Source organism: Aptenodytes patagonicus, chromosome 4 (genome assembly GCF_965638725.1).
Source record: "Aptenodytes patagonicus chromosome 4, bAptPat1.pri.cur, whole genome shotgun sequence".
NCBI lineage: Eukaryota > Metazoa > Chordata > Aves > Sphenisciformes > Spheniscidae > Aptenodytes > Aptenodytes patagonicus.
The window spans coordinates 64,042,636-64,058,887 of record NC_134952.1 but is presented as its reverse complement, the minus strand read 5'-3'; the positions used below and the strand labels follow the sequence as shown (position 1 = coordinate 64,058,887).

General features: G+C 45.6%; 1 protein-coding gene across 5 annotated transcripts in view; it reads left to right on the top strand.

Moving 5' to 3' along the window:
• The first annotated feature begins 7,496 nt into the window (after nucleotides 1-7,496).
• Nucleotides 7,497-16,252, top strand: part of ADGRL3 (adhesion G protein-coupled receptor L3) — a 512,006-nt gene continuing 503,250 nt past the window's right edge. For all 5 annotated transcript variants that reach the window (XM_076336963.1, XM_076336965.1, XM_076336964.1 and 2 more), the window contains exon 1: nucleotides 7,497-8,204. The gene's annotated coding sequence lies outside the window, so the exon portion shown is untranslated. The remainder of the gene's footprint in view (nucleotides 8,205-16,252) is intronic.

The following is a 16,252-nucleotide window of genomic DNA, read 5'->3' as shown; positions in this document are numbered from 1 at the left end:
CAAATGACTTCAAATCCTCTCACAGTGTTGCAAGAAGAGTGGTATTTTCCCTTGGTTTCTTCTCTCAATCCTGCCTGCCATAAGATAGGTGAGATAAGTGGTTACAGATGATATGAGCATTATAGGATAGATGGCTAAGAGTACTGCAAAAGCACCGTGCCCAGCAGTCCCTGAGGGGCAATACAATATTTCTGCCAGTAGCTCAAATTTCTCTCAAGTGCAGTAAGCAATGTGAACTGGAACCTTACTCTTATGGACTTCAGCGTAATTCATCCTATACGCTAATGCTGTGATGGATGCCAGCGGTGGATTTCCTCCTCTTCATCATGGGAGATTTTGGTTTCTTGTAGCACGTAAAGGCTCTGCGGTCCTGGCTGGTGGATTCATGCTAAATTACAGCATGCAGCATATGGCTTCAAGTGCCCTATAGATTACGGCCAATACATTGGGTTCCTAAGGAGTATGGGTACCAAGTATCTATGTGGAGTTGTGTTGTTCATTTATGAAGAACATTTTCCTGAATGCCACAAGCAGCCCAGAAATTACTTGTCACCTCTTTGATCCTAGAAGTCATTCTGCCTCTTCTCCTTCTCAAGCCCAGCCGCTGCTTTTGCTGTTTATTAGATTTCTCCTGGTTTCCCTGAACTTTTCTGACTTTTACCAGCAGCTGCAACCAATAAACCCCCCTTGCCTCCAAATTTGCTGCCACTCCCAGGGAAACATCTCTGGTGACACGGCTTATTTTACTCTGCTATTTCTGCTTCCTGTTATTTCAGCAATAACTATGTGGAGGGGCATTTAATTGCTCTTTCCATTTAGCCTGGCTGAAGCATACTCAGCACACCCATCTGCTTTAATATGGCTACTAGATCAAAGGCCCCCCCTTTTACAACAGCCAGTTACATCTTCCAGCCTACCTTATCCACACACAAAGAGAGGCTTCAGCCTCTATTAGAAAATATAACCAGACCCAGCTCTGAGAATTTGTGAGTTCAAATTAATGAGAAAAAAACCAACCCAGGTTCTTTAAATATTGGTTCTAGTGACAATTTTTATTTTCTCCCACATCATTTAAGTACTAGAACAACAGAGACAGGCCATGCTTTCCAAACAGTTGAAATCACTTCAAATCGTACAGGAAGGCTGTATTGTTAGGTTTCAATTAAGCTAAATTATTAATGATTTTTGTGTCTAATTGCCTTATTACCTTGACTACATCAGATTCAGGTCAGCAGTTCGGATAATTCTTATGCGGGGCCATTTTGCAATCCATGTCTAAGCCACCAGTCACCACCAGTCTTCTGCAGCGGGTTTGCAAGGCCTTCCCAGTTGCAATGGCATTGTGAGCGGGGTGGATCTGGGCATGCATATCAAGAATGGCAGTTTGCTTGGACCAAATACCATGCTTCTCAGGGCCACACCCTATCCTGAGCAGCTGTGCCAGGAAGTCCTCCCATGTTCCTACTGCCTATGCTTCAGGAAGCATTGAAACAGCACCACTGCCTACCAAAAGAGGAGTGCAGCAGGAGTATTTCTACTATTGAGAGACTGGGAACCCATCTTCTGCTGTGCAAGGCATTGGGCTGAATTATACAGGCTGCAAGGAGATATGTCAACTGCAAGTTAGGGACCAGATGCCCCATGGCACTTTCTCTCCTTCGTGCTGCTCTGATGGTGCCAAGCTACTGCAAACCTACTTTAACTGGCCAGTGTGCCATGGCTTAACCTACCCCTTAAGTGGAAAAGTCTTTTTTGGTGTTCCATGTTTTCAAAATAATAAAAAATAATTATTTATTGCATTTCATATTCAATATGAGAGGGTGTCTTTTTTTAGTTTTTTAAGGCTATTTTCACACGTAGAAACATTGTATTCAAATGAAGGAGAAGGTACATATCAGAGGGAAGAGACTACAAAAGAAGAAAAAAATGTACTAATTGTCCACAAACCAATCATTATAAATCCTCAGAATTTCACTTGGTATAGAAAGAAAACTGAACATTAATGTAAGAAATGCACCATTAAAGTACCAAAGAGTCTTACCTCTGACCTGTATTTGATCCTTACGAAAGCAAAAATTCATGAGAAAAATGCAAGTTGTCTTTTAAAAACAGTTTAACTCCACCTGACTAAAATACTTTCATTAAATTATGTAGGTATGGCAAGACGTCTCTCCAAAGCAACTGAAAAGCATTATTACCACGACTCTTTTGGACATTAAAAGCCATCGTGCACTAGTTTTTTTCTTCCACTTGCCAAAGGGCCTTCATGGTTTCATACAAGATGGCAACATAATGGCTGGCCTGACTACCCAAGCTAGCCCCAGATGTCAAACTTCCCGAATTGAAGCTGAGTGCTGGGCCATGAGGCACATGCAGGGAGAAGCAGGATGGGGTGGGAACCTTCTGCCCCTAACTGGGGTGGAAGCAAAGGGGTTTGGCATGCTCAGCCCACCCAGCATGGCTGCTGGCACAAATCGTACAGCTTGTGACGATGCTGGGATGAGAGAAGCATCGCACCATTAATCCCAGTGTTAGGTAGTCCTGTCTGGAGCCGTGAGGAGATACTTCAGGTTTGACAAAGTGTCTCCTGCTTGTCTTTGGCACCAAGCAATCGCTGCATCTGCCCAGCCTGACTTTTGGGTATCTACCTCTATATGCATCTTAAAACTAGCAGTGCTGAGGTTTCGCATGGTAAAATCCCTGGGTGACTAAATCCTCTAGCAAGTTTGTAGCCAGAACAAGCAGTGGGACAGAAACACATCTGTCCCCATGCAACGTGCCCTGCTCTGTTGAGTGCCAGGGGTTTTACCAAGGGAAACTGCTAGCTTTCAGACACATGTAGAGGTAGATATCCAAAAGTCAGGCTAAGTGTGCGCCTTGGTGCTGATTTCTGCTTGTGAACTACTCCTTATCTTGTAATTTTGCTTTAGCCCAGTGCAAACGATCTCGCTGAGGCTCATGCCTAAAAACGAGTGTGGGAAAAGGCAGCATGCAAAACCATGAGGCACTCCCCCGGTAGGGAGGGATCTCAGACTGCTTTCCTAAACCAGTGCTGCAGAGGAGATGACAAGGAGGAAGAAGAAAACACAGAATGTGGAGTCTGTCAGGGTCTAATTCAGCGTTACTATGTATTGTCAGTTGTTAAAAAAATCGGTGAGCTCTGATTGTGGGAATTTTATGATAGAAATGTGGGTTTATGAGGGATGAGTTGAGTTTTGCTGGATCTATAACAGGAAGCCCATGATGTTTATTTGTATCACTCCATAGCACTTGTTTTTTACAGTTGATGTATTTTTGTCATGACAATACTTCACATTGGAAAAAAAAGGTGAAAACCAAACAAGCCACATAATACTTGATCATGAAGTAAAGAAAACATTGTGAAATATATTTCATGTGGGATAACTGGTTACAAAAAGAAAAAGCAAGTCTGAAAAGCATAAATGTGTACCAATGAACTGGTCCAGATGACATGCATCTCTGATAATAAGGTAATTCATTACAGAATGTAATGGCTCAGTGACAGTTGTTTATGGAAATTCATGGAAATCTGAGAGAAAGCCAGAAAGCAAATAGGACACAGATCTTCAGAGAAAGAAGAAGAAGGAAAAAAAAAAGAAAAAATAAAAAAGAATCAGAATCACAGGCAATTACAATTCACTAAACCTAATTTTAATCTATCGTAAAATAATGAAATGATCATTAAAGCTCCGTATCTACCTGAGGGATAATGGAATAATGAGCAGCAAACAATGCAGGCACCGTGGTGCCAGGGTGGTCTGTGTGACAAATCCTTCTGAAGAAGAAAGTGGATTGGGAACCCAAAATACTGGGTGAACACGTTCAAATAATACAACTTGAAACGGTGATTTTTTTTCCATGGGAGAAAGTGTTCTGGAAACCTCTAAGGCTGCAATTTGGTTCTGTTACATGTTTTTCGGTGTAAAACGCTGCACTGAATTTGAAGGCCTGAGGGCTGGCCACCTCTGCGAGCAAAAATACCTGAATGCCGGGGTGATGGATATGGAAAAGAATAGGAGTAGATTATGGAGAGTCTTACAAAATGATAGAGCAGCACAACAAATCAATGCACTTCGGGGTTGCCGGCACAGGTAAGTTATATCCTTCAACTGCAGAGAATAACTGTTCTTTATGTAATCACACCTGGGATATGGCATTAAATTGCAATACCTCATTACCTGTCCTTAAAAAACACGAAAGAATTTGAGGGAATTCAGACCCAAAGAAGAAAAATTATCAGACTCTTGGAAAGACTGATACACAGGGAGAGATTAAGTAGCTTAAATATATAACTTATCTAATCAATAATTAAGCAAGGGAAGGATAATGGTCTAAAAATATGTAAGAGAAGGATAATTATTTTGGATGATGCATGGTCCCAATTCAGCACAGTGCTTAAACACATGCGCATATCCATCAGCCCTGCAAAACACCGATGCACATGATTTCAATGGAGCTTAAGCACATACCTAAATTTAAGCATGCATTGAAGTACTTTGATTAATTGGGGCCATAACCACAAGTAATGGTATGAAATTAAGAAATGGAAAAATGGAGGCTGAACAGCAGGAAAATCTTCCAAATGGCGAGATATATGAGACTGGGGAGTAATCACTCAAGGGAATTGGTGGAAACCTCATCCCTGGACACCTTTCAAGTTTCACTGGACAAAGTACTGGGAAAACATCCTTTAGGGGATAACTTGCTGTTGCCTCTGGAGACCACAACTGCACAACCTAAAACAACTTTTCTGTCTCTAAGTTTTTCTGGGCTGGCTCGCAGCATTAAGCACGAGACACGATTTTAATGAGCAATGATAGTGCGACAGGCTCGTGGCCTTCCAAAGCTCTTCCTTGCCTCCCCCCACAATTCACTGGGTTTTTTCCATCTTCGTTATATCTAATGCTAGAGAGAAAAAAAAAAAAACACCACCACACTTTAAGCCTAGTGGTACTTTGTCTTTTTTCCACTCACTGGCTAAACATTGATTTCATTTTCACCTCTGCATTAAAACAGAGCTTAAAGATATATAGCAAATCTAATTTCAACTCGTAGGGCTTTGTTTCGTTCCCAGAGCGTGTGTGGTGAATATCATCAGAGAGGTAACCGTATCTTGGAGAATCTCACACCTCTGAGCATCCCAGCAGAGGCAATATTAAAGATTTGGGGGGTTTGGTGGTTTCTTTGGGTTTTTTTTCTCCATGTTGCTCCTGGAAGAAGGGCTGTTGCAGAAAAGGACTTTCCCAAGGATGGAGCGGTAGATTCTCTGAGGGCTTTTCCCACTGGGGAGAACGATTTTGGTGAGTCAAGTCCGAGGCCCGAAACACAATGGCTTTTTAATTGCTTTAAAACCTACTTTTTCTTAAAGTAAACACTTGTAGAAGGATGTGCATCATTCACTCGGACCTCTGGGGGTATTTTGCAGCCTTGTGGGAAAGGCCAGGTGTTCTCTAACATGACTTTGCAGAGATCTACTGGAAACGGAAACAGTTGAGACAGATCTGTTATAACTTTTAGATTTCTTCCCCCCCCCCAAATTTCACCACAGTCAACATTCTTCCTTTATTTTTGCAGTGTCAGTGCGATGGGCCCTGATTTTATTATTGGGAAAACAGCGTTTATGTTTATCGGTGTTAATTTTCCACAGCACATCAACACATCCAGAATAGCAGTTCTTAACCTAAAATACACATTTCTGTGCCTGTCTAACTAGTGATGCAGCTAGGAACACGCATGAGCATCTTCCTGACTCATGGTCCGAGTTTACAAACAAGATTAATTAATTCCTTTATCCCACTGAAAAGGACGGTCTTGCAAGGTCTCCGTCATCGGAGATCCTTAAGAGCTTGTTAAAGTAACAGCTGGGCAGGATAATAAATGGAGTCGGTCTTCCATTGGTGTGGACCGGGTGGCCTCATCTGGGCCCTTCCAGCTCTCTTGGCTACATTTTTTTAATGTTCAAAGCTGGGAGTGCAGCAGTATCTCCCCAAATAGGTCTGGTCACGGGGATAAAGTGTGGCATGTTGGATGTGTCAGCAGTCAGGCAATTGGAAAACTTTGCCATTTTTTTTTCTTTTTTTTTGTTAAAAGAGTTCAATTTGTTTGGGTCCTTCTCTCCAAAACTAAAAGCAAATGGACAATGTGGTCTGGGAGAAAAGTACTTACCATGTTCCAGCCAAGCACCATTATTTCCAGATGTCGCTTGTAAGCATTTAAAATAATGAATGTTAAAACAAAGGTAGACTTCTTGTCCCTTGTCCTAGATGCCCTTGGCTCTCCGGAGATCAGGGGATTAATGTTTCCCACCTCTTGGGGGCCCCAGGGCAGGGATGGAGTGTGTGTCCCTGGCCCCAGGCTGCTGCAGGGCTGCCCTGAGCCCCATCCCTGCGCTGGGCAGCAGGGAGAGGGTCTGTGACCAGCAGGCAGGCTGCGATTGGCTGCTTGGCTGGGGACAACAGGCCGAGCAGCAAGTTGGGAGGCGGGGAATTCAGTGGGGAATGGTTCTGTGCCGGAAAGACGGGCTGCGATTGGCTGTCTGGGAGGGGAGCCATAGGCAGGGCAGCCAATCAGAAGGTGTGGGAACCAGTAGGTGACGGTTCTGTGCCGGAAAGGCAGGCTGCGATTGGCTGCTTGGCTGGGGACAACAGGCTGAGCAGCCAATCGGGAGGTAGGGAATCCAGTGTGGAATGGTTCTCTGCCTGATCGGCAGGCTGCGATTGGCTGTCTGGGAGGAGAGCAGTGAGCAGAGCAGCCAATCGGGCGGTGGGGGATCCTTTCGGGAGAGGGCTGCAGGGCAGGTCGTGGAGGGGGTGGGTGCGGGGGCTGCAGAGGGCCCGAGGGAAGGGGGCGGCTGCGGGTCAGTGCGGGTCCGGGGTGCCGTGCGGCGGGAGCCCCCGGCGGGGCCGGGCCGGGCGGTGCGGTGCCGGCCGGCTGCTAGGTGGAGCCCGCGTCCGCGCAACCCAGATCCGGGCTCTCGCCGCTCCCCCGCCCCTCGGCTCGCCGCCCGCCCGGCTCCGTGCGGGCGCCGCCGGGCAGGGCAGCAGCGCCGCGCCGCCCGCCGCCGCCGCCTCCTCCACCTCCTCCCAGGGCCCCACTCCCTGCTCCCGGTCCGGCCCTGCAGGGGACGCGGGTGCTGCGGTTCCTGCCGCCCCGCAGCGCCTCCGCCCCCTCCCCGTGTGCGTGCGTGTGCGGTGCGTGTGTGTGTGCGCTCTGCCGAGCCGTGCCGTGCCGTGCCGTGCCGTGCCGTGCCGTGCCGTGCCGGCGGGGCCGCCCGCCCGCGGCCATGGGGCCCCCCCGCGCCCGCTAGGCAGCGCGCGGGGCGCGCCCGCGGAGCCGCCCCCCCTCCGCGCCCGCGGAGCCGCCCCCCCGCCTGCCCGCGCCGAGCCGCGCCGGGGCTGGCGGTCTCCGCAGCGGGAGGAGGCGGAGGAGGAGGAGGAGGAAGGATCCGGGGTGCCGGCGGAGCCCGGGGGGCTGAGGACCACCCGCCTCCCTCTGCGCGGGCGCCTTTGTGTCCCCCAGCCCCGGCGGAGCGAGGGGCCGCGGGCAGGGGAGCGGATGCAAAGAGCGGCTGGTGCTGGAGGGGGAAGAGAAAAAGGGGGATGGTGGAAGATTTCTCTCCTCTTTTTTTTTTTTTTTGGTGGTCTCTTCGGCAGTGGCTGTTCTTCCCCAGCGGCAGCAGCAGCAGCAGCAGCAGCAGCAGCACAGGCAATGACTCTGCCGCATACGAATCGCCTGGCCGGTGGTGCCGGCTCCGGAGACATCACCTTGCTCTGAAGTTGCCCACCTGGAGGAGGTAAATCGGAGCGGGCCTTTGGTCCAGAGGGGTCGGCGACGACGGAGAAGAGGAGGGAGCGATCGCCTCCCCCATCCCCACACACCCTCCGTCCTCCGGGAGGAAGCCTGTGTAGCAGAAGAACACGGCAGAAAAGGAGAGACTTTTTCTTCTTCCTATTTTTTTTCCTTTTTTATTTTTTAATTTTTTAAAATTTTTTCCTTCTTTGAGGGACATTCCCTGCTTCTCATCCCTTCCTTTTCCTACTGGCTGGGGGCTTTGGTACTGTGGCCAGGTCTGCTTCCTACCCCCACTCCTGGTTTTAATGGCTGGATTGTGGCAGCAGCTCCCTGCTGCAGGTTGTTGAGGAACTGATGGGGACTGGTATCTCAGGAGCCGGAGGTGACTAAAGGTAACTAACCACCCAACGGATGGATGCTTACCAGCCCTTGCCTGGCTGTCAGTCGCACCCTTGCCCGGCTGCGTTGGGCTGAAGGGTGCAGGCTGCCCTGGGTGCACGCTTGGATTGAATTATTTCATAATAAGGACAGTTTACCTTCAGGGGGGCTGGATCCTCCAGGTAACGGGGGAGCGTCTCTCTGGGTTTGCGTGCTGGGGGGGGACAGTGGGGACAAGGGATGTGCTGCTAGTTGGGAAATGCCTTGTAGGCTCCAGCTGGGTTTGGCCATGGACAGCTAGGGTGGCGAAGGCAGTGAGTAGATGGATGAGACCTGGTAGGTTTTGTTCTTGTTCTCCCTTCTGTTTTTCTGTGAAAGGCACGACATTGGACCAGTGGGTTTGCTGGTGTTACACTGAAAAATTCCTGAGTTCCATGTGTCCCCACCATCCTCATGCCCACCTCTTCGTGGATCTGTGTTTCTATTTAATTGCTGAAGGGTGCCTCGAGAAGCAATCGCTTTCCTGGATAGCAGGAGGCAGAGGGTGGGAACGGGGCACGGGTGGGGATGTCGCCAAACTGGGGGGGTGCGTTGGGGGTTGCATGTGTGTGGATATGGGGTGGTAGGGTAGAGGTCTGCATCCAGCCTAGTGGCCCCGGGTTACAGGTTGGCAGGAGCTTCTCTTTCCCTTGCAGCCAGAGAGGGAAATGTACAGTCCAGGTAGATGCATTGCTAGAGACGTTCAGAGCTTCCCACCTCCTGCCTGTGAGATCGTGTTTGCTGGCTCTAACAGTATAGGGCTGGCATTCGCCAGAGGGATTTTTGAGCAAGAGGGCCGGTATGTATGGCTGGAGGAAGAAAATTGCCTTTTTTTAATGCTTTTTTTTTTTTTTTGAACTCTTGTTTTATTTGCTTGCTTAATTTTTATTTGTGTTCCCCTTGCAATCATCTTTTGACTGTTTAACTTGGAAATATGGTTGTAAGGCCGATGATCGCTCCCTGCCATGAGCCAGAGAGCAACCCTTTCCTGTTTCCCAGTCTAAGGAGCCTACCTCGAGCTGGTGCCCTTTATTGCTAATGAAGATGTACGTACAGTGCCCCAGAAATGTGCCCTGGGTACCTGGGGAATTGCCTTCAAGGGCTGAGTTTGATCAGCAGCCTCGTGTCCGGAGTTGTCCATAGGAGCAACGTAGCCCCCCCCAGTGATTTAGTTGGGTTTTTTCCCACCCTTTCCCCTATAGACGGGCAGATGTTTAGTTTTGCGGGAGGGATGGTGAGGTAGGAAAGGAGCTTCTCTTTCTTTCGCTTTCCTGATAGGCGTATGATTCTTCTCTGCGGTAGTTAAAACAACTTGTATATGGCCAAAAGCAATGGCTTGTTGTCTGCTTGTCACTGTAGCATTCATTGCTTTAGCCAAAACAACCCATGTCTGTTGTATTTACTTTACTGTTTAGATCACTCATTAGGAGGTATTAGCATTTCCACTCTCCCAGTCCTGGTTCCAGGCAGCTAGCTGCTTAGGAGGAGGCTGAGATGCATTAAAAAAAAAGGGTGAAAATGCCATCTGTGTCTTGATGTAAGGCAGATAGGTAGTCTGCTAGTTGCAGTTTCTTTCTGTATTACAGCACTGATTATTCCAGAGCGTTGGATCAAGATTTTCAAAGCTGACTAAAAAAAAAAAAAAAAAAAAATCTTCCCTGGAGTTAAAAATAAATAAATTCCATTTTCGTTGTGGAATGCCGTCTCTTAAAGAGCGCAGCCAATGCTGTCTGCTTGGTATTGAGTAGTAGTGTGTGCTTTGTAGAGCTCATTTATCATCATTTCCAGGGTTTCACGATATGAACAGGCTTCTACTGTGTATTCATTAGGAAAAATCCTTCCATGGAGTTTTTTGTGGGGGTAAACCAGGTGTTGCAGGTTAAAAGAGGCTGCTGTCAAAAAGTCTGCAGTTGTCACTTAAGAATACCAGACAGGGAAGGGAGAAAATCTGCACACCCATGCCGATGCTGTGTGACAAAGTTCAGGTTAGGGCTCCACCATAAAGCCCTATTTTTTTCTAAAGGCAAAACAACTGCTCTCAGATGGCGGGAGTCAGTCCCCCTTGTTGTGGTTGAGGCTGCTCCTGTTCCAGCTCCTTATGAGTACTTTTTCCTTATTTAGGCTTGGTTTACTACAAAGTGACTGTTGTCTTGTTAACTGCTAGCAAAAAATAAGGTGGATACAGATCTCTGGTGTGTCTGTTTCCAAAAGGACTGAAGTTTTTATAAAGCTAGTGTTGGCCCGTGAGTTCTGTATGATTTTTATTATTCAATAAAATACGAATTTTCCCTTTTCTTCTGGGGGCTATTAAGAGAGGATATGTTTAATTTTGCATTTAATTCCACAGCAAGCTAAATGGCAGTGCAGATTGATGACAGTGAAAACACCAAGTCCTGCTTTGTGGGGCAATGAGATTTTACTGGTATTTATTAAGTTTAAGGCTAGCAAGTCCTCATTTGGATGTTTTGTTTGACAGAAGTAGGAGCTGGGTTTTCGGTTTCTCGGTGCCCTCCAGAGATGGTGGAGCGGCTTGTGTCTCAGCCTAGGAAATTCGTCCCTGAGTGCCTGCCGGGCTGCATCCCCTCCTTTGTTTGCCGCAGCCAGTGTTCGGCCGTGCGTCCCACAGGTTGGGATGCCATGGGGACCGTGTCCCTCCCTGCTGGGGGTGATGTGGTGGAGGGGCTCGGCTTGCCTATCCTGGCATTAATTGCACAGGAGATTTTTTCCTCCCGCAACAGAAAACAAATTGTCCTGCTCGCCAGTGTGAAAATGAAGCCGGTGCCCTTTGCCGTCCGGGAGGGAAACGCAAGCAGCTTTGTAGGTGAAGATGCAGGCACGCGCATCAGGCCGGCTGTCTGTTGAGCTGGGTGTCTGCATGCTGCCCAGCTTTGCAGGGCTGTTATAGAAATAAATAAATATTTAGAGGCAGGTGGACTGAATTATTGGCCAGGACTGGAGAGGAATATGCATGACCTTTAGGCTTGTGCAGCACGTCAGTTGGAGGGCCTGATGCTGCCATCAGGGTTTTCACATTCAGAGCATGAGCGTATGCATCATCAACACAAGTAAACGAGATGCACATGGGAGAGTGAAGTCTTTGTAAATGGAGTAGTCCTGGGAACGGGTGATTTATTATTACAAATTTTTATACTAATAGTGTTGGGAATGGTGTAGATTGACTAGGAAACTGTTTCATGCATGACACAGTATAAAGGATGGGCTGAAGATTGATGAAAGAGATGGAATTCAGGGAGCAAGAATGGATCAGGGAAAAGCTAAAACATGGAGGATGGGCATGAGGCTTTTTATGCTTTAAATAAATTTTCTTTCCTTTTTTTTTTAAATTATGTTACTTGGTGGTTGTGGAAACAGCTCAGCACTGTGATTGGAGTGATTTTGACAAAACTTAGAGCATTCTTGCACATCACAAGAGAGGTTTGGAGGAACAGCTCTAGAATTATTATTTTGGAGCAGCGATGATTGTATTGCTCTGAGAGCTAGGCATCACAATATTGATGTATTACTTGGGGCAATACTGAGACACCAGGACAGCCCTGCAAAATAAAGAAGTGTTTTCCTGCCACTTTTCATGATGGGCTGCTTATTGGGGTGTTGAAGTTTTGAAGATAAGTTTACCGTAGTTCATGCGGACTCCCAGTTCTTCTCTGCTGGTCCCTTTCTCGTTCAATAGGTGCCCTCCTGCTGAGATGTGAATGCTAGAAATGCACCATGATGCCAAATTTTGAGTGTACATACACGCTTCAGTCTCTGCTATGTCTATAGGCAATGCTTTCAGGTGTCTATAGGACGGAGAGCTAGAAAATGTGTCATTTGTAACAGTTCATTCTGCCCCAGGGTATTTGTAAGAATGTAAGTGTCCCAGGCAAGGCAGTTTGGCGTGCTGGCCTCTGACTGTGTCATCTCCTTGGGGTCATGTCTGCCTTGGCAAATCTTTGTCACAATCCTCACCAGCACTTAATATCAGGCTCTTTAATCCCTGCTTGGGACGTGTGTGAATATGTCCTCATTTTTGTCGGAGCTGAGATGCTCCAGCACTCCCTGATCTCATCTTGGTGCCTCCAGGCAGTGGAAGCTCCCAGAGCAAGCTGCTGAAGTAGAATAAGGAGGAGCTTGCTTTTAAGCATCTACTTTTAATTCTTGGCTACTTTGATGACAAGGAAACCACCTCCTACTCAAATCTGTGATGTGATTCTGTCTAAGACGTTATCCCATTGCCTGTTTTTAGCCTCCGAGTTTGCGGTGTAATGCTTGCTTTACGTTCCTCACTAGATAATCTCCACAGTGTGCAGTCTGAAGGCATGTGTCTCCTGGGTGCAAGCTAAGCATTCATTTTTAAGACAACTTCTCTAAGGACGCCTTGACACTATAACTTTTACTTCAGCAGTCTTTTCAGAGAGCCTTCTGATTTTGCCTGTAAGGCAGATGTATGTATCAGTCCAAGCATCTGTAGCTATACCAAGGTAGCTAGTCTTTTCAGGCAGTAAAAACTTCATTTTAATTGTGTTCTGGACCAGTGTTTTACTTACTAAGCAGTGCTCAACATGGGATTTTTTCCTAGCCTGTCTGAAACCTCTGTTTTCCTCTGGCAGAGAAATGAGGACTAAACCATTTTTAATAAGGCCTTTTTCTTTCTGCCCTTTTTTTTTTCTTTCTGCCTTTTTTTGTCTTTCTACTTTTTTTTTTCTTTCTGCCCTTTTTTTTTTCTTTTTCTTTTTTCCCTCCCTTTTTAAACTTTTCATCTCTACTTCTTCAGGCCCACTCCCATCCAAGGGAGGTATCGCTGCATCTGCGATGGGGTTCCCACTGTAGTCGATGGAGTGCTTCTGTTGGCTTCTCTGTGAGGGGAAGATGCTCAAGAATCTCAGATGTGGTATCTTTTCAAAAACATTCCCCCACTTCAGCATCATGTTTCTACTAATTGTGTTGTAATTTCTTCGCCAGAGGTGGCATTTCAGGCTGAACAAAGCTGTGTACGCAGGTGAAGACTTGAAATCTGTGCACATTTCTAAAATCTGCTTATGAAAAAAGTCAAAAATTAAAATCAAGACACTTCCATTTGAGACTTGACAGCTTTCAGTTTCAAGGGTCATGAAATAGATACCATTCTGAAGGAAGCAAAGAAGTGTTTGGAAGCTGTCCTAATTAGGCAATATGAAGTTATGTATTTCATTTAAATGCCTAATAGTAGTAAACTTTTACAGAGCATCCATTGATACATGGCCTCACACTACCAAGATTTTTTTTTTTAATTTTTTTTTAAAGCACCTTAGTCATCATGTGAGTAATTACACAGAAATTATTTCGGTGGTAACAAACCTAATGCTTCAGCAGTCTGTAGCACAACTCCGATTCATTGCAGTGGATACCTGACAGGGAACAGCTTTGAAATATTTTGCACAATGTTTTGAGTAGGTTGGATCATAGCTTTGCTACTGTTAATTGTAACAGCTTTACTGACTTGATTGCAGTTGAATTGATTTCTACCAGGTAAGGTCATTGATTTTGAACTTCGCAATGGAGCTATGCATTTCTAAAACTTACAGCGAAATGTCATAACTACAAAGGATCAACGTGAATGTTTTCTTACAGCAATGCAAAGTTAAAATGAAGTGAAATAGGAGACTCTGTGCTTTTGTAGAAGTGGTGCTTAAAATGTAATAATGAATTCCCCTACTATAAAGTCCTGCACAAATGTGCCAGCGCTGAACAGCGCTGTTCTGAAAAGAGGTCTGGTCTAAACCTGGCACCTTTGGATAAGACTCTAAGTGGTTTTATACCAACAACAAGTAGTTCGCTTGTAACAGTGATCGCATACAACGCGTATGAGTTTTTTCAATAAGTCCCTTTCCCACTCCGTGGGAACCAACAATCTAGTTACAGGGGTGAGGATGCTGAATGAAAGGACACAGTTTGAAATTAGAGGGATAGAAACATTCTGACTAATGCAGTCTTAGCGCATCCATTTATTATATGCAGATATATATTTAATATAGACTTATAAATATCACAATTTGGGGAACAGGCACAGTTCTGATTTTTTTGGTCAAACTTGGGGAAATGAGAAAGAGGTATCTAAGAGTTGCACCTATACCCAAAAACATATGTACCTGCATCTGTATGTCTGTGTGTGCGCATACATAGGTTTTGTTTGTGAAATGATGGTGCTGATGCACAGAGTTTTTTTAATGCTGTTGCTGGAAAAACATCTCTCCTTATTGATTTTCTGATTCTTTTTTGAGTTCTTGAGATGTAGGAGCAGTGATAGACAATAACAACAAAGTACTTGTGCACGGGCCTGCAGTTTTAAAATTTTAACCCAGTTGCTTGGTTAGTAGTCCCACACCAAAATAAAACCACCACATTTTCAGATATGCTGAGCAACCACATGTTTTGTCAAAGTTGGTGCTGGTCCTTGCTTATTTGCTGTAGCATCCTGTTCCCATTCTGAAGTTGCTGATCCCAAGCCTGCCTTTATGAGAATTTTTTTCACTGCCCTCGGAGTGCAGAAGAGGAGCATCACTGTGTTGCAGAAGTGCTGTTTGCAGCTTTCTTGGGGATGTCAACATTTTCCTTCAAGCGAGGAGTAGGGGTATGTTAGAGATAAGTACGCTAGCTAACTTTGGGCTGATCTAGGTTAGATGGGGAATTTAGCTCAAAAGAGCCCAGCACCAGGAACTGCTGAGCTGTTGACCGTTTTTTTTAACGTACCCAGTGTGTTGTGTTGGAGGACACTGGGAGAAAAGGGAAGCGTTAAGCAGAAGCGACACCCCCATTCTGTTTGATCGGCAGGTCTTGCTGTTTACAAGCCCTGCAGAGGCACTGCGCTGCCTTGCTATTCAGCCCGTGTCGCAAACCAAGCCTTGGCTTAAGCCCATGAGAATAGGGGAGGGACCCGAGCCCAGTTTTTGATGTTCTGCATGGGTGGGTACCCTGAATACTCAAATGCATTCCAGTGACAGCTGACCCTGTAAGGAGATTTTCAATAGGTCTCTGGGTTTTTTTATTTTTTCTTTTTTTTTCCTCCTTTTTTTCTTTTTTTTTCCTTTTCTTTTTTTCTTTCTTTTTTTCCTTCCCCTCTCCCCCCCCGTTCCAAAGATTGACGGGGGAAAGCAAAAAAAAAAAGCACCCATCGTAGCTGTCTCTTTGAATGGGTTTCAGTGTTGGAGAGAGTTGAGGAGAATTTCAAGGATCATGTTAACTCCTTTTCTTTCACACTGCCTTTGCGTGTGTGTGTTACTGACTGACACATCATCATTTTGAAATGGTGCAAATTCTTGTCACTCACTTCAAAGGGGACAGGTTTTTGTTGTTTTTTTTTCTTTTTTTTTTTCCCAACGAAATGTACACTGCAGGTTTTATATCCAGAAATATCCACCATGTAATGCAGATCCTTATATGCCACTTTTGTCTGTGTGTACTTTTGCATCTTTTGGTTTGTTTTTTCTTCCCCTCCTTTTTTTCTGCAGTAACAAAAAGCTTTTGGATTCTATCCTGTATGACTTTTTATGTTAAGGCTATCTGGAAGTACACAAAACTGGTCTATAATCCTGTAGTAGATGGCTTATCCAGAATATCCAGAGAACAGACGTTCTTGTTTCCAGTACACCACAGATTGCTATGTTGGACATTGCGTCTCAGCTCAACCTCGTTGGAACTGTGTGTGTGATCTAAAATGTTATTCCTTTGGATTTAGGATATTGCAATCAAGGATTTAATCATTTGGAAATGTGGTGTATATATCCCGCTTCCTTCTGAGGGAAATTATGATGTGACTACTGCACTTGCAACTCCCACAGCACAGACTTCTTCAAGAAAATGTTATTTTGGATTATCTTTAATGGATGCAGGTGTGTGGAGTGGCTGTGTGTCTTTTTTCCCCCCTCTTTTACTTTTTTTTTTTTTTAAAGGACAGTAATATTACAATCACTGCTTTATTTGGTACGACTCCAAAATGATGCGTGTCTCCTTGTGTAAAATTCATCCTGATAGGTATTTGAAATAT